The following is a 20,300-nucleotide window of genomic DNA, read 5'->3' as shown; positions in this document are numbered from 1 at the left end:
GATCCTTCTTCAGTTCCTTGCATTGCAAATGGTCATGCATGAGACAATGCCCTACTTATCTCCCACATCTATTATTGGAGATAAATGGTGGATCTGCATAACAATGATGCTTGTATTAATCATTAAAGTAATTACTTTCCAGACTTGCTATTAATAAGGAAATTCTCCTGCCTGTAAAATCTTGTCTCTTGCTCAAACAGCTCAACAGCTAAAGATGATCAGATAAGCATAATAGCCCAGTTCATTCAAACTCAAGACGATACTCAATAAACATAACGTGTCTCATAAACCAGTGCTACAGTTGTGGCATTCCATTCAATTTTCCAGATTCCCATCTCTGCTCAGACAAGATTTTTCCACCTTTCTTTCTCTATGTATGTAGCAGAAACTCACAATTTATCTAGTGTTTTAAGTTAGCCTTGGATAATAGCTAAACACTCAGGTGGTCACTCCTCAGCATGACGAGTGGAGTAAACAGGATTAGAAAGCTTCTGGGTCAACATAAAGACAGAGAAGTCACTTACTAATCACTATTTTGACTAAAACACACTTGTCATTGGGGAAAATTAGTTTAACTTACTGGGAATTCAAGAGATTTGGATAGCAAGAAATGTGACAACTGTCATAGAATCATAAAATGATTTAATTTGGAAGTGACTCCTGAAGATCCAACACCCTCTGCCATGGGCTGGGACACCTTCCTCTACACCCAGTTGCTCAAATCCCCATCCAATCTGGCCTTGAACTTTCAGGGATGGCGTAACCACAACTTCTCTGGGCAAACTGTTCCAGTGCCTTACCACCCTCACAGTAAAGAATTTCTTCCAAGCGTCTAGTTTAAATCTGCCCTTTGTCAGTTTTAAGCCATTACTTTTTGTCCTATCACTATCTGTCTGTTTAAGAAGTCTGTCTCCATCTTTCTTATAGGCCCCTTTTAGATACTGGAAGGTTGCTATGAGGTTTCCCTAGAGCCTTCTTTTCTCCAGGCTGAATCCCAACTCTCTCAGCCCACCTTCATAGGAGAGGTGCTCCAGCCCTCTGAATGTCTTTGCAGCCTTTCTATGGACTTGCTCTAACAGGTCCATGTCCTTTTTATGTTGGGTTACCCAGACCTGGATGCAGAACTCCAGGTGGATTTTCACAAGAGTGGAGTAAAGGGGGAGAATCACCTCCCTCAACCTGCTGGCCACACTTCTTTTGATGCAGTCCAGGACTAAAATATTAAAACTATGCTTTTCCTCGTCTCTTTCCCAGGTTCAACTTCCCTTAATCAGGCATTGGAATGGACTGCCCAGGGAGGTGGTGGATTCACCATCCCTGGAGGTTTCTAAGATGAGACTGGATGTGGCATGGTGGTAGTGGATCAAGGGTTGGACTTGATGATCTCAGAGGTCCCTTCCAACCCGACTGATTCTATGATTCCCAATTCTTCTACAGATCCCCAACCCTCTCCAAGCAGCAGAGGAGGGATGGAATGGGGAGTTTTGGTTAGCACAAGGCAGTTTCTTTCTCCATCTCCCTTTTTTTCTCACACTTTTCCCTGGCTCCAATGTGGTGTTTCCATGGGCTGCAGTTTATTCAGAATATATCCATCTGCTTTGGCAGGCAGCAGAAAATGCTTTGCAATGGAGCACCTCCTTCTCTTTCTCCTCTTCTGACCCTGGTGTTTGCCCTTCTCACTCATTTTGTTTCTCCTTCCTCTGCTGTGCAACGTTTTGTCCTTTTTTATTTACTTTTTCCCAGATGGCCTGCCAGCTTGGCTGCTGGACTCAGCTCTGTGCTGGGGTGGGTTTGATGGAGCTGTCTGGAACCATTTGTCATGTGGCAGCCCCATCCTCTCCTCACAGAGAGGCCCCTCTGCAGCCTCCCACAACCAACACCTGGAGACACCTGCACCCAGAACACAAAAACATTCATGCCGCCCGTAGCATTACGTTAAAAGTCACAGAGACATTGAGGAAGAGGAACTGGCAATTGCTGGTGTACCTACAAATCTAAATCATACCCCAGCTATTCCAATCTGGCCATTTCTCTCACAGCCTACTTCTCCCTCATTTCTGTGTTTCCAATCTCAGTTGCTACTTTGGAAAGTCATAGAGAAATTTAGGCCCTACTCAACTAACTAACTAAGATTCAGAGTTTTATTGTTTTTTGGCGGATAGTCTAGGGAATGCTGTGAATCTTTTTCTGTGGTAAGTATGAATGTGCATATCTGTATGTGGTATGGCGTAATTAAGTGATACTTAATTGACATCTACATATATATCGATCCAAAAGAAACTACAGAAAGTCTGTGATCTAAATAAAATATCTTACGTGTGTACTGCATTTTTGTCATCAGAATTAGTGGAAAAAATAAAAGAAAAAGCAGCAAAACAAATGTAAATTTATGTCTATTCTTTTAATTTTAATTTATATTCTTTTGTACTTTTTCCTGGTTTTTGTTTGTTTGTTTGTTTTTGGTTTTTTTGTTTGTTTTGGTTTGGTTTTTTTTGTGTTTTTGTGTTTTTGTTTTTGTCCAGAGAAGGTCAACAAAGCTGGTGAAGAGTCTAGAAAGTAAGTCATATGAGGTTGTTTAGTCTGGACTAAAGTAGGCTCAGGAGAGACCTTATCTCTCTCTGCAACTACCTGAAAGGAGGTTGTAGCCAGGTGGGAATCAGATGCTTCTCCCAGGCAACAAGCATCAGGATGAGAGGACATAGCCTCAAGCTGCACCAGGGAAGGTTCAGGTAGGACATCAGGAAGAATTTCTTCATGGAAAGGGTTGTAAAGCATTGGAGTGGATTACCCAGGGAGGTGGTGGAGTCATCATCCCTGAAGGTGTTCAAGGAATAACTGGATGTGGCACTTAGTGCTATGGTCTAGTTGACAAGGTGATGATTGGTCAAAGGTTGGACTCAACGATCTTGGAGGTCTTTTCCAATTTTAATGATTCTGTGATTCTGTATGTACTGTCAAGTGGTTTTTGATTACTACTTATGACACAGCTTTAATATTTATCCTACATACATGCATACATACACACCTTTGTGTATGTTACAAATATTCCATAAAAAAATCAGAATTTAACCCTGAAATAGTTATCTCTATGGTTTAAAATATTTGTACAAGATAAATTTAAAACATTTGACTTTTAATCCTTAACACTAAAGAGATATGTTTAATGTGCTGCCACTGGTGAAGAAAAGGAGGTTTTTCTCTTTGTCTGGAATCACATTATCAGGTTGGCAACATGAAGTTCAGCTCAGAAATTGGAAATAACTATAGCATTTTGCTACATATCCTTATTATTTTCAATATTTTCAATATTTACAGCAATGTACAGTAGGGTAAGAGCTATAGTTCATTCTTCTAGTGACAAAGAGCTTAAATACTTTAAGCTAGCATTACTCAGAAGAGCTTCATGTATCTAATTGCCAGAGTACTAGAGTGTACTCACCTTGAGATTATTCCAGGGTGAACATCAAAGTTATTTCTGGTCTCAGATAAGCTTGCATCCTTAACTGATTATTACCATAAGCTTTTGAACATGGAAACAGTGCTGAAATCTCAAGGCAACAGACTTGATAAAGCATATATTTGTTTCTTAACTTTATCCAGGTTGGAAATAAAACCCTTCCACTATCCCTTAGCATTTTTTTATCAATTTCTAACAGAGAAATACATAAAACTAGGGAAAAAAAAAATATAGTACTACAGGAGTATTTTGGTCCTGGAAGCAGATGAGAGGTGAAGCGAAGGGTGGGGGCTGGGGGCAGGTTGTGAGCAATTGGTAGAAGCTGCTGACTGGAGTTCTAGCACATAAAACGTATGCATCATTGCATAGCTATGAAAGTATAAAACTTATGAAGCCTTCCACTAAACCTTGTTGCAGTCTGAAACTCAGATACCAACAGAAAAGGAACTGCTAGGATTAAACAGGAAACCTTGGGCCGTAGAGGTTGGGGAAAAAGACACCATCTGAAAGATCGGACAAGATCCATTGCCCTGATCTCCTCCAGCAGGATGTAGAGAGACTTTGCATGATGTTTTCTCCCTCCCTGTCTAAATCCTTCTTTTGGGTAAAAGTTTATCACTCTTCTCTAGTGTAACCCTGCTTACTGGAAATATCAAACCTTTTTCCCCAAAATGTAAATACTGTCCGAGTAATGTAAAATCATTTTTCCCTTATGTCACCCCTGTTACTGCAAACGCTGACTGTAGAAACCCCTGTTTGGAATAACCCTGCCTCCTCATTAGCATGTAAGCCCCCAAGACCCCTAAATAGCACTTGTATGTTCAATAAATCATGCCAGTTTTTTGCCTCTATATGTAGGATCATATTAGCTTTATTGGACCATTACAAAACCTGAACTGAGTTGATGTTGTTTTTCAAGACTTTGTGCTATCATAGTAACCATATCAATATACAACTGCAATTTAGAGAAAACTAAGTCAGAGTTTCAGTCTATCAGCACAGGAACTAGCCATTTAATATACTGTCATATTGAAAAAACTGTTTTGAGATGTAAAGTATTTTGTCCAGAGAGTTTTGAGATGTAAAGTGTTTTTTCCAGAGAGATAAGCTTCTTGACTTGATATTTTTGTGTCTAAAGACTTCTAAATTTAAAGTCAGTCTAAGAAACATATGTCCTTTAGAAGTGTAAAACTATGTTTTATAAAAGGAAAATTAACTTTGGTTTAACACTGATGAAACTCAAAGCAATTGTCTGTGGTACCAAGTTGCCTTGTAGAATTATGCTGTCTCTTAATTACTGCTCAGTCTTGCTTTGTTTGTTATTATGTTTTTGAAACAATTTTGGAGCACTCTCAAAAGTCTCCTGGAATGTTTTCACTCTTAAAAGCTGGTCAATATGCAGGAAATGTTCATCATCCTAAGCATGATACAACAGATGAAAATTATCTCATAACAAATTTGTGGTCAGCTAGTCAGGCCACTCACCTGGAACACGATAAGCACCAGAGTATTCTTGTTGTCCTACTCTTCTCCTATGGTGAACAGGCAGACAGTAGCTTTCTGACAGCACTTGAATTATGTAAATGCACTTGTGCAGAAAACTAAGGTTAGGCATCTACAAATAAATTCCAGGGCTACACTTATGCTGTAGTGACAAGAGCAAGAGTTACTTGCATTTTTCAACTAAACACACAGTTTAGGTTCCTAATAGTCTTTTCTACATCTCATATCTCATTTTAATTTTTCTAATGTAGTGCTGTGTCATGGTAATTAGTTACACAGACTATATGTATATATTGGACTTTTTTTTCAAATGGAAGAAAAACTAGAAGAGTCTTTTAAGCGTTAATAGTGTTAAATAATAATAATAATAATAATAATAAACCATCCATACAACTGCATATTAAGGTAAAATATGTTAATGTTAGGGCCTGTCTCCTATTTGTAATACCAAGTTTAAACTAAAGATAGTCTTCTTAATTTTAAGTCAAAGAACTTCTGAATAATTATATTTTTTCAATATTTTCTTTCTGATAGTATTGTGGATGATATTTATCCCCAATGTAATATCATTTTTGTAGATTTTTTTCATTCTTTGTTTGACACAATGCCATTTAGCTATGACATTTCCTGATTTCAGTGCCACAGAAGAATTTAATTTTATTAATAGTAAGAACTCCTGAATCTCCAGCAGGCCTTGTCATCACTATGCTTTATTTCATATCTCCTCTATATTAATACTTTTATTTTATGCAAATCAAATTAAATAACTTATTTTTTTAAGGTGTCTTAACAATGAATCTCATAATTATAGTTGGAACTCTTATAAGCCTCTAGAAGAAGACATCCTAGTGCTACTGAACATCAGTGAAGATATGAGATTCTAATTCTTTCAGGTGCTTCAAAAATAGTTTCATTTTAAGATTACTTTACAGAAAAATGATTTGTGTTCTTTTAGACTTTTAATTTACTCTGTCAAGAAACTTATATAACTCATAACTGTGAAAATTTACTGAACTAAATTACAAGCAAGGTATATATCACTCTTAAGACCACTAATATATAAACTTTAATGCTTGTTAAACACCAAAAAATGTAAAAGGTTTTTAAACTTCTTTTAGACTTAAGAATTCCATATATTTTAATATTTTATCTTCTATGCCCTAGACTTTTTTCTACCAATCAGCTTATAGCTGTGATGATTACATTCTGCTCCATACTTTGGTCTTTTTCCAGACAGCGTGAGTCCTGTGGGATGCATCAAAGAAAGCCATTAGCGCACTTATTGGTGTAAAACTTGCATGATGCCATAAATCTTTTAGCAAGTGGATTTGGAAGATGTTTTTGTGAAGGTTATGCGTGTAAGGTAAGCTACATTACATGAGCCTTCAATGTGTGCCTTCAACATTACACTTTCTGACATTTAATAAAACAGTGATTGTAAAGAGCTGCATCCTCAGAGGCCTTGTTATGCCAGCACCAGTGCAAAGGGAATACTCTCAGACTATCTCCTGTGTTTTAGTTGTAAAAGAATATTTTTTATTTTCCTGAGCTATCTGATAAAACCTGATTCTTTAGAAGATTTTGCTTTTTATCCTTGCAGGTTTTAATAAAGTAGCATTTTACTGCATACATAAAACCAAGGATTTAACTTAGAGAAGATTGCATATAAATACACAGATATTTCAAAATAAAATAAATTGTTTATAGCTAATTATGTTATAAAGATTTTATTGTTCTGCTCTTGTCAGACTATAAAAAATTCATACATCAGTTATGAAAGTCCAATCTCCTGGATTTTTGAAGAACAAAAAGTGTATGTTCTTATATCTACTGGACTGTTTCTCATTTTGTAACTAAATCAGATGATGCCATGGTAAAGTGAAATTATGTCAGTTCTTTTTAATTAACATCTAGATTCACAAATCTGGAAATAAAACTGAAAGATTAAGACTTTTTGCTATTGTCCACTCAGAGGAATTGAATTGCAGTGTTAATATAACGCCCACTGGATGTTAGTGGATATTGGTAGCACTCCACAGTTTTCAGAGCTTCCGCCTTATACAAGATAATTAAGTCTTGCCTTCAGTTCTCTTTCACCTCTGCAAAGCAAAACTAGAAAAGCAAGATGGTTATCACCTAAATATATTAGGAACCTATCATCACTTCAAAGAGCCTAATAACGCATTAGTGTTCTAGTTTGGATCAGGATGCACTTCTTAAGCAAGGCTCCCAATCACCTCCATGTACTGAGTCCTGACTGACTTCGTGTGGTTTCAGAGTAGTAGAAATTCCTGCTGTCTAAAACTAAATGGGAAGCTGCACTCCCTAAACATAGCTATAGTGCTGCATTCACTGATGGGCATTCAGTCCATTGGCCCCAGCTCAGGCTTTTTCCTCATAAAATCTCTGAAATATGTGTCCTGGTGACATCTGGTACTCAAGTCAACTGTTCTACTCAGCAGATCTGTTGCTATTTTGTTACCCTATCTGTTAATTTTCCTCTGGTCTCCTGTGACCAGAGTCACTAACTTCAAACTGCACTTCTACTGACAGGGGATGGCCTACATCACATAACCCCACCTCTGGGGTTACTAAGTTTATCTGATTGATTTTTCTGGCTATAAAAAGGAGGTGGCTAGTTGACTTAGACTATGCAGCTACTGGTGTCTAGAGCTGGGTGAGATAGAACCAGACCAGAAGATTAAGTAAAATTTAACTGAATTACTACTTTACTATTCAATAAAGTATGTGCAAACCACGATCTGAACTGGTACTTTCCTTGAATCAAGTCTCAGACATTGGAAATAACATTTTAACTCTGCAGTCAGAGTCGTGTGGGAAGATGTCTGTACATTGTTGTAACAAATATTAAAATTAAGGGAGAAGAATGTTTCTTGTAAAATATTAATTAAACTTTGGATCAGCTACAGTTTGACAACACCATCTATAAAGTTCCATTATATAAGTATTTCTCAATCTTTCTTCACAAATTCACCTCTTGGAGAGCACTGATCTGTTTAGACTCCCTAAAATGTAACAGATATGTAGGTATAATTATGCAGATAAAGGTTATCAGGCTATTAGGTTTCTGGATCATTGTGAATATAACTATAAGAATGTTTGCTAGTTGCAGGCTGTAAGGAGACACAGCAGGATGAAGAAGAAATAAAAATTGAAAGGATGCCTTAGGGCAATTTCAGGATTTTAAATGAAGCAAAACTTCAGTAACATTTCCAAGGGCCAGTTAAAAAGATTATATTTAACAGGATTAGCAGTGTCAGCATACACAAGCCAGCATTTCAGTATTTAACTTTTCAAAGCTTAAACTTCGAAGTTCAGAAAAAAATCCAGTCCAACCAAACAAAACCAAACAAGAAATACAGAGTGATTAAGAGGAAATATTACTTTAATCAGTTCAAAGACTTGATCTTTACCATTAAATAGAAAAGGTCTTCCAATCTTTAAAAATCCTGTGACATCATGGTGTCAGAAGAAGTCGTCCTGGAAGGGTATACTGAATATTACCAGCTTTTATTTCTAAAAATATGTTGTGAATAATATTGAAAGGAATGGTCACTGTTAGTTGGTCTTGACAAAACAAATCAACTATTTGATTTTTCTATCAACCAATGGTCAAAATGGCTAAGGTGAAATATTATATCAAACCTTTAGAAATGTAGAAAGTCTTCATATATTTAGAGATATTATGATCAAGATATAGGAGGAGAAATGAGGTCATTAATTTAAAGAATCATCCGGGTTCTGAATGACTGCTGCTGCAGAATATTCCAAATCAAAAATTATAAAAACCAGAATTCTGAGCTGCAACTTTCAGTTAAATAAAAAAAATAACACAGCTGCGTTAAACAAGATTGATAGTACTCAAAGAAATTGTGGTATGTTAATATTTCTTTTTCCGGAATGAAGACACTGTTCCTTGATTTCTTGACCTACTTTGATATTTACTTTGAGATTCTCACTGAAAATTGCTAAATATTACACTAGTAGGTATAGTTTCATTTTAATCTCATTCATTTCACTGACTTATCAAGGCTATAATTAAAAATCTTTCCATGTTTGCTCTGTATAGGTACATGACAATGATGACATTTTCTAATTGTTTGTTTTATGCTTGTTTTAGCTGGGAAATGTGTTTTCCCTGTCTTCTCTGTTCAGACTGACATTTTATCTACTAACTAAATATTTGTTTTTAATACTTGCAAGATCACTTCTACATTTTTGCTGACTTTTTCCACACCTTAAAAAACCAAAAATCTTTAATGATTTTTGCTTTTCATCCTATTCTTTTAGTAACTGCATAATGAAAATTCTTTACCTGAATGCAGTAGATTAAAAATAATTTTCTGCCTTTAAGCATATTTTCAAAAATATTTTATCATACCTAATAAATACGTTAACCAGCAGATAGTCAATGCTGCTCCTATTCTACTTATTAATTCAGAACTGATAGGTCCAACCAGCTAATACTGTAGAAATATAAACCACTCATTCAGATTTCTCAGTTTTATTTCAGCACAGATTATGCGTTTACAAACATAAAATAATATGCAGAAAAAAAATTATTATCCTTGGATAGATTGACTGGATAGAAAAATATCAAGGACTCTGCTCTCAGCGTAGTTTAATGTTAGGTAATACTGCAAGGAGCAGCGAGCTGGACTTGGTGAACCCTATGGATCCCTTACAACTTTTTCCTTTGAATCTGCAATTATATAATAACAAAAAGACAATGGTTTACTGTCTCGTCACGTAATTACATCTCATTTAATACCTTTAGGAATGAAAAGAAGTTGTTTGCTGCATGTGAACAGTAGATTACTCCTCATGTAGGACATTATAGATGCTGGTTTGCTCTTTATACGTAAGAATATAGTTTTCCCCTCTTTTTTTTTTTAAGGCAAACACTGCCAATTAAATACCTAGACATCAGTTCGACAACAAAAAAAAAGGAAAAAAAAGAGGGAGAAGAAGGCCAAGGGCGAGGAGAGGTTTGGAGAGGAGAGGTTCAGAGAGGAGAGGTTCAAAGAGGTTTGGAGAAGAGAGGTTCGGAGAGGAGAGGTAAAAGGCAGGAAGGAGGAAGGAAGGAAAGAAGGAAGAAAGGAAGAAAGGAAGAAAGGAAGGAAGGAAGGAAGAAAGGAAGAAAGTAAGGAAGGAAGGAAGGAAGAAAGGAAGAAAGGAAGGAAGGAAGGAAGGAAAATAAAGTCTGAGTTTGTAGTAGAGCTGTTCTTAATTCACCAGCTCAAGCAACTGAACTTTGTAAATAAGCTCTGAAGAAAAAAGAGAAAGAGATTCTAGATTTACCTCTCTTGTTCTCTTCTTTTTTGTATTCTGTTTACTTCTCAGTGATTTCTTGGGATTCTTTTCATACTATAGAATTACAGAACATGAATGCAAATGTAGATATTCAAAGATATTAATACATAATTCATACAAAAAAGAACTGAACTTTCAGTTCAGTTCAGTTCAGTAATTCATTTCATGTCATTGCAAAGTAAAACAACAACAAGTTAATGTGTCAGTATTACAAATTTCTTTGTGATCTTAACCTTGATGCACTACATTTCAGTCTTTAATTCTATAGTGTCCAAATACAACACAAATATTCATGAAATTATTTTCATGTGATGAAGGGATTTCATTAGCCAGAGTTCTCATGTAGGAAATTAATACATTTACATATTCATGTGCAAAAAAATGCATAAGGATGGGAAGAAATATCTCTTAGTCTACCATCTTTCACTGAAGTCTAGTTTTGCTCATATTTGTTCATATTTTGTTCTAGTTGTTGACAAACAAGTAGACTAGAGTGGGGTATGTTCATTGCACTACAGCCTAATCAAATCTGGCAATCATTACATATTCAATGTGTCTCTTATTTTGGCCACTATTGAATAATCCAGAGGAAGTTAAAAAAAAAAAAAAAGGCAAATCATTGGTCACTTGCATGGACAAGTAGTCCGATCAACTTGCTTGCCAACACGAGAAGCAAAAAATGGAGAACATTTATATAGAATTCAGTTACTGCATATACTTACGTAAAAAATATTTGGCGCTTATTAAGTGTTTTTCTTTTCACCTCTACTGAAATTATCCCTTAGAAGTGCATAATTAGAGGATGCAAATAAGAATTTCCAATATGCTGACTTTATTTTTTCTATAATATTTATCGACCAAAAGACAAACTGAAACTGTCCAGGTTGTGACAACCTCTTGTTCTCACATTGATCATTACTTTTTTGTCCTATAAAATACCTAGGAAGGAGACTTTTTCCTTTAATCTTCCCCCATATGATCCAGGGTTCCCCTGCTTAGAACTTCTCCTTGGGACATGATGACTTGGTTCAAATTCCTCATTTAAACCAAAGCAAACTGAAGTTCTGAACACAAGACTCCATTTTACCGAGGTGACTGGCACAGATTTCTTTGCTTATATGGGACTGTATGTATTTCTGTACATGCATATGTGTGACGTAAAAATTGATAATCATTTTCATAGAAAGGGAGAGGGAGACAGAGGAATGAAGAGATATAACTTTTCTTATTTAGATGAAATGCATAAATACCTCTTCCTATTCTGTTCTTTTTGCCAAACCATCCCTTCAAAATGTCTTTGCTGTTCATTTTAGATTGCTTCATACCGGATCTGTTGAACCCCATTCTGAGATACATACCTCTTCCTATGTCCTGTTAAGCATGCCTAAAGTATTGATTCCTCTAGTACTTCTGTAAAGGTAAAGTTATTTTGTAGTGTAGAGTTTATGAGAGAGAGCAATTATTTGGGACAAAGAAACACCTTCAGAATACAGGTTTCTTTTTTCTGACATGGTAGCTTTCCTCTATCATTTTGTATACTGCTTTGTAATTGTTTAGATGCTAAGCATAGACTTGTTATAGATTTACATTATATAAGATCATTTTTCTTCTTTTATGACCTTCTTTGAAAAGTTGTCCCTTGCAGTATATTTGTCAGTGTCTTTTCTGACTTACTTGTCTGGCAATCTGTCCCTTGGCATTCTTATAACATCTGTCATGAGTGTCTATCTGCACCATTCTCCAAGTCCTTCATTTGTTGCCTTGTCTGTTCACAGTAATTGCCACATTCATCATAGGTACTTCTTTTGAAGCAGAAACAATTTCATTCCCTGATGTTGCATTTAATGTCTTTGTAGTTCTTTGTATTTTATTCCTTTTCTGTATTGTGAGATCTCTGCACTCAGCAAACAAATATACAAGTAGTGCAAAAATCAAATTTTATCACTTCCTTCACATGCTGAGATACTCGTCGTTACATAAGTAAAGAATTCACATCTCTATCACAACTTGCAGATATACAAGAGTTGCTGTCTTGCACCTGCTACAAAATAATGTGAACTAGAAATTGAAGCTGCAATTAACTGCAATGATGCAGTGAAAAGTATAGGTTGGTACTGCACAGAAGTATAACAGAAGGAGCAAAAGGTGCATTCACTCAAAAGTATAAATCATGATATTTCAGTTCTCTTTTCATCCTGAGCCTTATGGATGCCAGTGTCCCTGTCTGTAAGAGAACAATGGGGAATATGGGATAATGTGCAGGAATCCTATAATTTTTAAAGAACACTTACCAAATACTCAGTGAGAAAACCAACCTTTGACAATATTTCTTACATGAGAAAATATATTTTTGTTAAGTATGTGACTTCAGTTTACAGCACCCTCTCAGACACATCTAGTTGCCAAGAAGATAAGCCTGTCACACTGTTCTACCTAGAGATATCTTATTTCCTCTTTTAGTAACAGATTGAAGAATCATGCAATAAATAAATTAAACAATGAGCTTACTCCAGTGTGATTCCTTCACAGCTTTCCTAGTAGATCTGACATTGGCAATTGTGCAGGTAGATGAAATTAGCAAGCACAGAAGGGGCTTGGGAATGTATTACCTTTTAAAAGGTGACTGATTCCTTACTCTTAGCATCACATCATATTAGACTATGATTATGTGTTGGCATGACATCAATATGTAATGGGATAGCATTATTTTGGATGAATCTATTGTATGAATGGCCACATAACACTTAAGTAACATTATCATTTGTTAAATTCCCAATTCTTGGGAATTTTGACCCTATTTTTGAACACTTTTTGTGTATTTTCATTTGATTTCTTTTTTCTGTTTCATGTTGAATTTCTATGGATTGCAAAAATAAGAATAAAATATAGAGACTAAACTGTAGTTTAGTTCTTTAATTGCATTAGTATTTTAATTTTGTTCTTAAATATATAACTCATGGCATTTATTTTTTACCCAGTTTTTAATGAGTAATGATCTTTTCAATACTAATAGTCTTACTAAGGCTCAAAATGCTAGTCTGAACTAGAGCTCATCAAGATGTTCAAAGGCTTTCCAGTCTAACTCAAATGTAACACCAAGAGACTTTCTTCACTGAAAGATACACTTTACGTGAACTTCTTAATTCTTACCTTAGGATCACAGCCTGTATTTTTGGTATCAACAAAATTTTTTTTTTATCCCACATAAAAAATTGTTTAGCTCTCTAGCAAATATATTTGTATTCCCATTAGTGCATGCAAGTTCATTTACACATTATACACATTTATTTTCCTTATAGAAAACTAAACTACAACCAGAAACTGGATCTGTGAGTGAATTATTCAGACAGTAACTCATTCAAATATTGTAACTAAGAGTTGGAGACGGAAAGCTGTTCAGTGCAGACCAGAATATGTTTTCTGTTTTCTTCTCAGTGTTTGTTATTTCTAACCAGTCCCCAAAGTGCAGTTATTATTTGACTAATAATTCCATAATAATATTCCAGGACTTGTCTAGTTTGTCAGCATTCTTCACCGTTAAACCTCTTAGGCTAAAACATATACATTTCACCTGTGTATTTACCTAATTCCATTCTGCTGTAATGTCCACGTGTTTGTAGTGTGTGGTAAAAAACTGATAGTTCTGGACACAGAAAATCCCAGTTTTTAAACAGAAATTTCTGGAAACAAACCATATTGCCTCACTTGACTATATAAAGCTTAGCTGCAGAGATACCTTTTCGAGTCACTGTATAATTCAATGGGTGATGTACCACTCTATTTGCTTACTCTTTCAATAATAAAGTAATACGAAATGCAGCACTAACTCTTTGAGTTGTGGACATTTGCCTGAGACTACCAATTCATTTTACAAAGTCTGCTGAACAGCAATCAGATAATAATGACTTTTTGGTAAGTAGTTAATGATGCAGGGGTTTAGAGGACCTATATCTGATTAAGTGTGCAGGGTGGATGGTGTGCAGTTAATGTAATGTAAAGTAGTGATAGAGTAAGTAGAATAAGAATAAATAGCTTAGTTGCCACATTCTCTGTAGGTTGAATGGGAAATTCAACTGGCATGTAGAGGCCTAAGAGTTCGTAGCAGATGGCCTACAATGTGAACCTCTGAGTATTTCTTTTCTATACTCACCAAAGTTATGCTTCCACTTTTATATTAATTTTTCTCTTTTTAAAATGGAATACTTGTTCTCCAGTCCAGTTCACAAAGATTATCTCATTCTTAAAATGTATATATTAATAATTCAGGGTTGTTTATTTTTTTCATGACATTACCCAGGTTTCTGGAATTAGGTTAAACATGACCATTATTTCTACTCTACCATTTTAGGCAGAAATCTGAAAGGAAAGTTGATGGGACAGTCTTGCTGGGTAAATGATTCTCCTTTAAGATTAACCACTCTTATGTCTGTTGCAAAATATAATACAAAAAATAAAGTACAGAGACAATACATTCAAAACTGATTTTAAAAGGACACATACTTTTTACTAAAAGGAAAAAAACCACAACCTTAAGCAGTATATAAAGACAAAAGAAACTTCTTTATTAAACAAAATGAAACAAAGCATTTAATTTCAGTAACTGAGAAAGCAATGAGAAGAAAACACTAACTGTTCTCAGAAGAGTTCAAACACTTAACATAAATTAAACCTACCTCACTCTTAAAGGGTTTACAGAGCTCTGCTAAGAATTGTTGTTTCAAACTTTCTCTTTCTGATTGCTTTGCTCTTGTGTGTAGTTAAACAATATTTCACTGAAGGGCAGATTTCCTTTCCTTATTCAGATGGAGCTCCCGTGATCTTTCAATGCGAACTGTCCCTTAAGATTGCTTTAGTTTTTTTCACAGAATGTGCTGAGTTGGAAGGGACCCACAAGGATCATCAAGTCCAACGCTTAAGTACATGGCCCATATAGGGATCAAACTCGTGACCTCAGTGTTATTAGCACAATGTTCTAAGCAATTGAGCTAATCTCAGGATCTTTGAAGAAGCTCTAATGTGTCAGTACATCCTTCAACTGATCAAAGATTCCAAAGGCAAGAAGCTCTATAACACTAGTCTTGGGCTCTGATGTGCAGTGAGGTGAGGAACAAGAGATGCTGCAATCCCATTCAAAAAAGGAAGGTATTTCAGCCTGAGAACAATACAAACATATGGTATTTGAAAGAAATAGTCAAAAGAGATCAGGATCCAATTAATTTCTGATTGAAAAACAATCTTTAATATTACTTCATATATGGCAACATATATTAATTTGCTCATGCACTTCAAGACTATAAAAATCTCGTCTGCTGATGACTGCAGGAAAGGATCACATGGTGTTAATCACAACCAGGCTTAGCAGCAAAATACTTGAAGTTATTGAATGTATCATCACATCCTTCTCCCACCATGGACCTTTTCCTCTCTATTTTTTAGCTATTTAAACTGTTCAATTATTAAAGTAAGCTTTAATACTAAATACTAAATACTAAAATATTAAGTGTAATCCCATTTTGTTTATAGAGAAATTGTTTAAATAATGAATAGGTGATCAGAGGGGTGCTGCTTTAAGGGGATGAATTTTATAAACACAGTCTAAGAAATGCTTTCTTTAAAGTAGATGTAATATTGTTACTCATTATTAAAAAGAAGAAAACAAACCTACATGTAAATTATGTGCAAAAATATAAATGCAAGAACAGGTTTCTACATCTTCACATTGAACAAATACAGACACGGGGATTGAGTTCTTTCACTATGTATGGGGTCATTTAGCAAATCCATACTTTGCCCTATTAACTAACACAATGGAATAAAATTTAAATTGTACATTCTCCTGAGACTATCAAAGAAATCCAGTATCCAGAAAGATAAAGAAACACAGCAGCATTTTACCAAGCCTGCAGACAGCTGAACAGATGTCACAGTAGCCAGTAGCAGAACCAATCAAGGAGACAGAGACATGAACGTGCCAAGGGAGCAAACCCAGATCCAGATGCCAGCACTAGAAGAATTCACCTCTTAACATCTGGTTTTACCAAGCATTCCCCATATGTGGGTGTATGTGTTGGCTTTGCGCCTCATACACACAGAAAAAAAAAAGAAGTAGAATACATTCAACACTGCCAGGAATAAGCAAAAAATCTGCCAAGTTTTTGCTGAAATTCTATGAATCTGACAATTGTTTTTCTATTTGTAAATGCACAATGTGTCCCTGTTGCAGCTTTGCATGTGTATGTTTTAGACTGTCAAGGCCCTCCACCATCTTCTTGCCCTCCTTTGGACACTCTCTAACAGCTTATCTCAAAAACTCCATAAAAAAAAAGAGTCTGGCGAAATAAACACCTGAAGAAAAGCACAAAGATCAGTATTGTGGTGGGGAAAAAAAGTGTTTTTCCCCTAGAGTTAAAAAAAATGGTAACCCTCGAGGGGATGGTGTCCCTTGGGGTTTATCCAATCAGCTCCCCTGCAAAATTTAAACATATTACACCAGACCGGAAAAGAAGGGTGATGTTATAGTTGAAGGAGAAGTGGCCATGTTCTGAGACCACGAAGAGAAAGAGAGGGGCCAGGAGCCCCACTGGGGGCCAAAGCCCCCCCAGCTCTGGCTGGGTGGCTGCAGAAACTCGGAAAAATTGTTAAACTGGACCGAGTACTGTAGCTAAGGGCTGGGGGAAGTTTCCTTGCTGTGAGTGGACAGCCAGAGATACTGAAAGCGGCGGCAGAGCAGCAGGGAATGAATTGTGGCAGAAAGCCAAGGACATAAGAAGAAGCAGCAAAGACGGCATGCAGCCAAGCAGGAAGACACAGAGATGTTTAATGGAGAGAGAGAGAGAGAGAGAGAGAGAGAGAGGACTAAGCTCTACAGAGCTGGTTTGGGGTAAGAACTGAATCAAAAACCCCCCAAACCCCTTTTAGACCCCTCCTGGGAGGAGGGGGGTGGACTTCTACTTGAGGGGAATCTTGAAATGCAGCAGCACCGGAGAGAGAGGAGCTAAGATGTACTGGAAGCTGGACTGGGATGGCCAGAAGGAATGCAGGAGAAGTGGCCTTGCCTCCCCCACTGCTGCTGCCAGGCTGGCAGACTGAGACAGAGCACAGGAGTTCTGATAGAATGCTTAAGTCAAAGACTGAACTGAAAGCTGCCCTAAACGTTCTTACTCGAGGGAACTCAACCCTTCGAGGAAGGGACCTTCATGGGGGTCTTACACCCCATGATATGACGTGGTGAGGCGAGCTTTTGTCCTGGCAATTGCAGTCCGTGGGAGAGAAACCTTCACTTGTAGTCGAAGGGCTGAGAGGGGTGAGAGGAGACCTCCCCTTGTGTGTAATGGAGAGAGAGATCCAGCTACAACAATCCAGCTACAGCTGCTGCATTGAAGAAGAGAGAGACTGCTGCTCTGAACACGGAAAGGATCTTTCCTTCTTACCTTCTGGACTTTTATTGGAGGAAGAAGAGATTTGATCCAATGTAAATATTGCTTTATCATAGGAGAGATAGTTAGGATTGTGTATATAATGTATCATAATATTTATTTGTGTAGTGATTGTAATATAATTCCCTTTCCCCCCATATTGAGTCTTGTCTTGTGTCTGGAAAACCCCTCTCACACTGAGGTAAGTTGTGGGAGGGGGGCTTGGACTCGGGAATTGGATTTCTGGGGGTCTCAAACCACCACAAGTGTTTACAGAGCCATCGTGCTGTCTACTCTTTTATATGGGTCCGAATCATGGGTCATTTACTGCCACCACCTATGTCTCCTAGAACACTTCCATCAACGCTGTCTCCGTACAATCCTAAACATCCACTGGTCAGATTATGTGACTAATGCATCTGTTCTAGAAGAAGCAGCAGTCACAAGTATTGAGGCCATGTTACTGAGAACACAGCTGCATTGGGCAGGGCACGTCTCCAGGATGAAGGACCACCACCTCCCTAAGATCTTGCTTTATGGTGAACTTGCCACTGGCTGCCGCAAGAGAGGAGGCCCGAAGAGGAGATACAAGGACTCCTTGAAACAACATCTCAGCCTTGGCCGTATTGATCACCATAACTGGTCTACTCTGGCCTCAAATCAGGAGGTCTGGAGACACATTATCTTTAACGCTGCTGCTTCTTTTGAGAACGCACGCGGTATCACTCCTGAGGAGAAAAGACAGCGCAGAAAGAATCGCGTCTTGCCAATGCCATCCAAGGAGTCCTTCTGCTGTGCCTTTTGCAACTGGACTTATTTGTCTTGCATTGGCCTCTTTAGCCACCAGCACGCTTGTAGCAAATGTGGGTAGAGTCCTTCTCAAATCTTTGTTCGTGAAGCCTAGCCATGATGATGATCTCTCTCTGGCCAAAACTCTCCAGGAGAGGTCGCAGCAGTGCAGAGCGGAGCGGGACAATCACCTCCCTCGACCAGCTGGCGATGCTTTGCCTGATGCCCCCCAGGACACAGTTGGCCCTCCTGGCTGTCAGGGCACTGCTGACTCATATTCACCTTGCATCTCTGAATATGGTCTCTCTCTTGTTCATTTACCTGAATACTATGAAAGCTGTTCTCTTTTTCATGCAGCTCCTTCACCTGACAACACAGCTCTTCAATCACAGAACACCTTCTGCAAAAGAAGTGTTTATCAGTCCCCTGAGTGCAAGGTTTGATGGATGCAGTTTGCTTCTGGAGTGGGAGGGAAGGTCTATAGTGAATGAGTTGTATCATGACTTCATAGCTAGGACCAAGGTTCCATATTCTGCAGACTTGGGGCCACTTGGAGCTACTTTTATAGGGGTTTTTAGCGCTGCTTTTTCTCACTGTGTCCCATCTTAAGCTGGAAAATTGCTTAGAGCCTAATTAAAAGAGTGACTGTCTGTTAACTCTGTGACAGCTGAAGAGTTTAAGAACATTACCACATATGACACTCCCAGGGCTTCAGCTACAGCAGGGCAGGCATCAATTGTTTGAGCTCTAGGACTGTTGCAATAAGCTACAGCTGGCCCAGGCCAAGGCAAGCCTTACACTACTAATTAGCACAATGTGTAGGTTCTTGGGGTCCTGAGCAGGTAAGTTTGTGCTCTGCAATGTGGAGGATAGCAAGAGGTGGGGGTTTCGGGGGGTATTGGAGACTGGGACATTTATTTCAATGTATACTCCTTATTTGAACTAAAATGCTGATGCAGAGACATTTTAAGTGGGTTAGGAGTTTGTGTCCTTTGAAAAGTGGTTTTGGCACTTAGAGTTCAGGCATCTAAATGCTTAGGTCACTTCTGAAAAATACTAAAACGTACCTTAGAATTCATATTGTAAGCCTCTGTTTTCTCACCTGCATGTCAGACTACAACCCCCTGCACAATTTTTAGAATGTCTTCCCAAAGGCACTACTTCTCACAGGCAGACCCAAGATATTTGCAATTCTCAAGCTGCACACCCTGGCTGAACTGCAAAATGCTTCTGCTGATCTGAGCTTTTGTAATTCTTTAATAGCTTTTATGGCTGTAGGCAGATATCTGCTCTCAAGTGTTTCTGAAGCAAAGGAAGAGAATCCAAGGGCCACAAATGTACACATCACCTCTTCCCCTCCTCATAATGAGATGGGAAAGAGAAGATTGAATCTTCAGTTATCTCTTGCATGTGTAGCACAAAAAGAAAAGCTATATGCCTGCTACGATCACTGGTTCATCCATCCCTGCAGGCACCTTTTTCAGCACTGTTCTAGCAGTCAACATAAAGTTATGTGGTTTACTTTAGAGAATGGAATAATACATAGAGCTCAGATGAATATTGTATTTGCTAGCAATATAAAAATGAGGTACTATGGTAATTTCGGTGTTCATTATAGCACTATTTTTTAAATTAGTTTAAGCTGCTGCATCTCATTCAGCATGTGCTAAACACTGAAATCTGCACCAAACTGATATTAGGCTCCCTAACAAGGAACTTAAGTAAAATGAATTGAAAATCATTTCAAAGCAGCAGACTATCATTGGTGCTTTCAGCAATTCATGACAAATAACAAATAATTT

At 37.4% G+C, this 20,300-nt stretch overlaps 1 long non-coding RNA gene across 1 annotated transcript; it reads right to left on the bottom strand.

Annotated features, from left to right (window-relative positions):
* Positions 1-10,282: 10,282 nt before the first annotated feature.
* On the bottom strand, positions 10,283-18,960 carry LOC135406831 (uncharacterized). The gene is made up of 3 exons (XR_010426513.1): positions 18,820-18,960; positions 11,969-12,188; positions 10,283-10,348 (listed from the first exon to the last, which is right to left on the bottom strand). It is a non-coding gene; the product is annotated as an uncharacterized LOC135406831 (long non-coding RNA).
* Positions 18,961-20,300: the final 1,340 nt, after the last annotated feature.

Source organism: Pseudopipra pipra, chromosome 2, assembly GCF_036250125.1.
Source record: "Pseudopipra pipra isolate bDixPip1 chromosome 2, bDixPip1.hap1, whole genome shotgun sequence".
Taxonomy (NCBI): Eukaryota; Metazoa; Chordata; class Aves; order Passeriformes; family Pipridae; genus Pseudopipra; species Pseudopipra pipra.
This window is presented reverse-complemented; position numbering and strand designations above follow the sequence as displayed.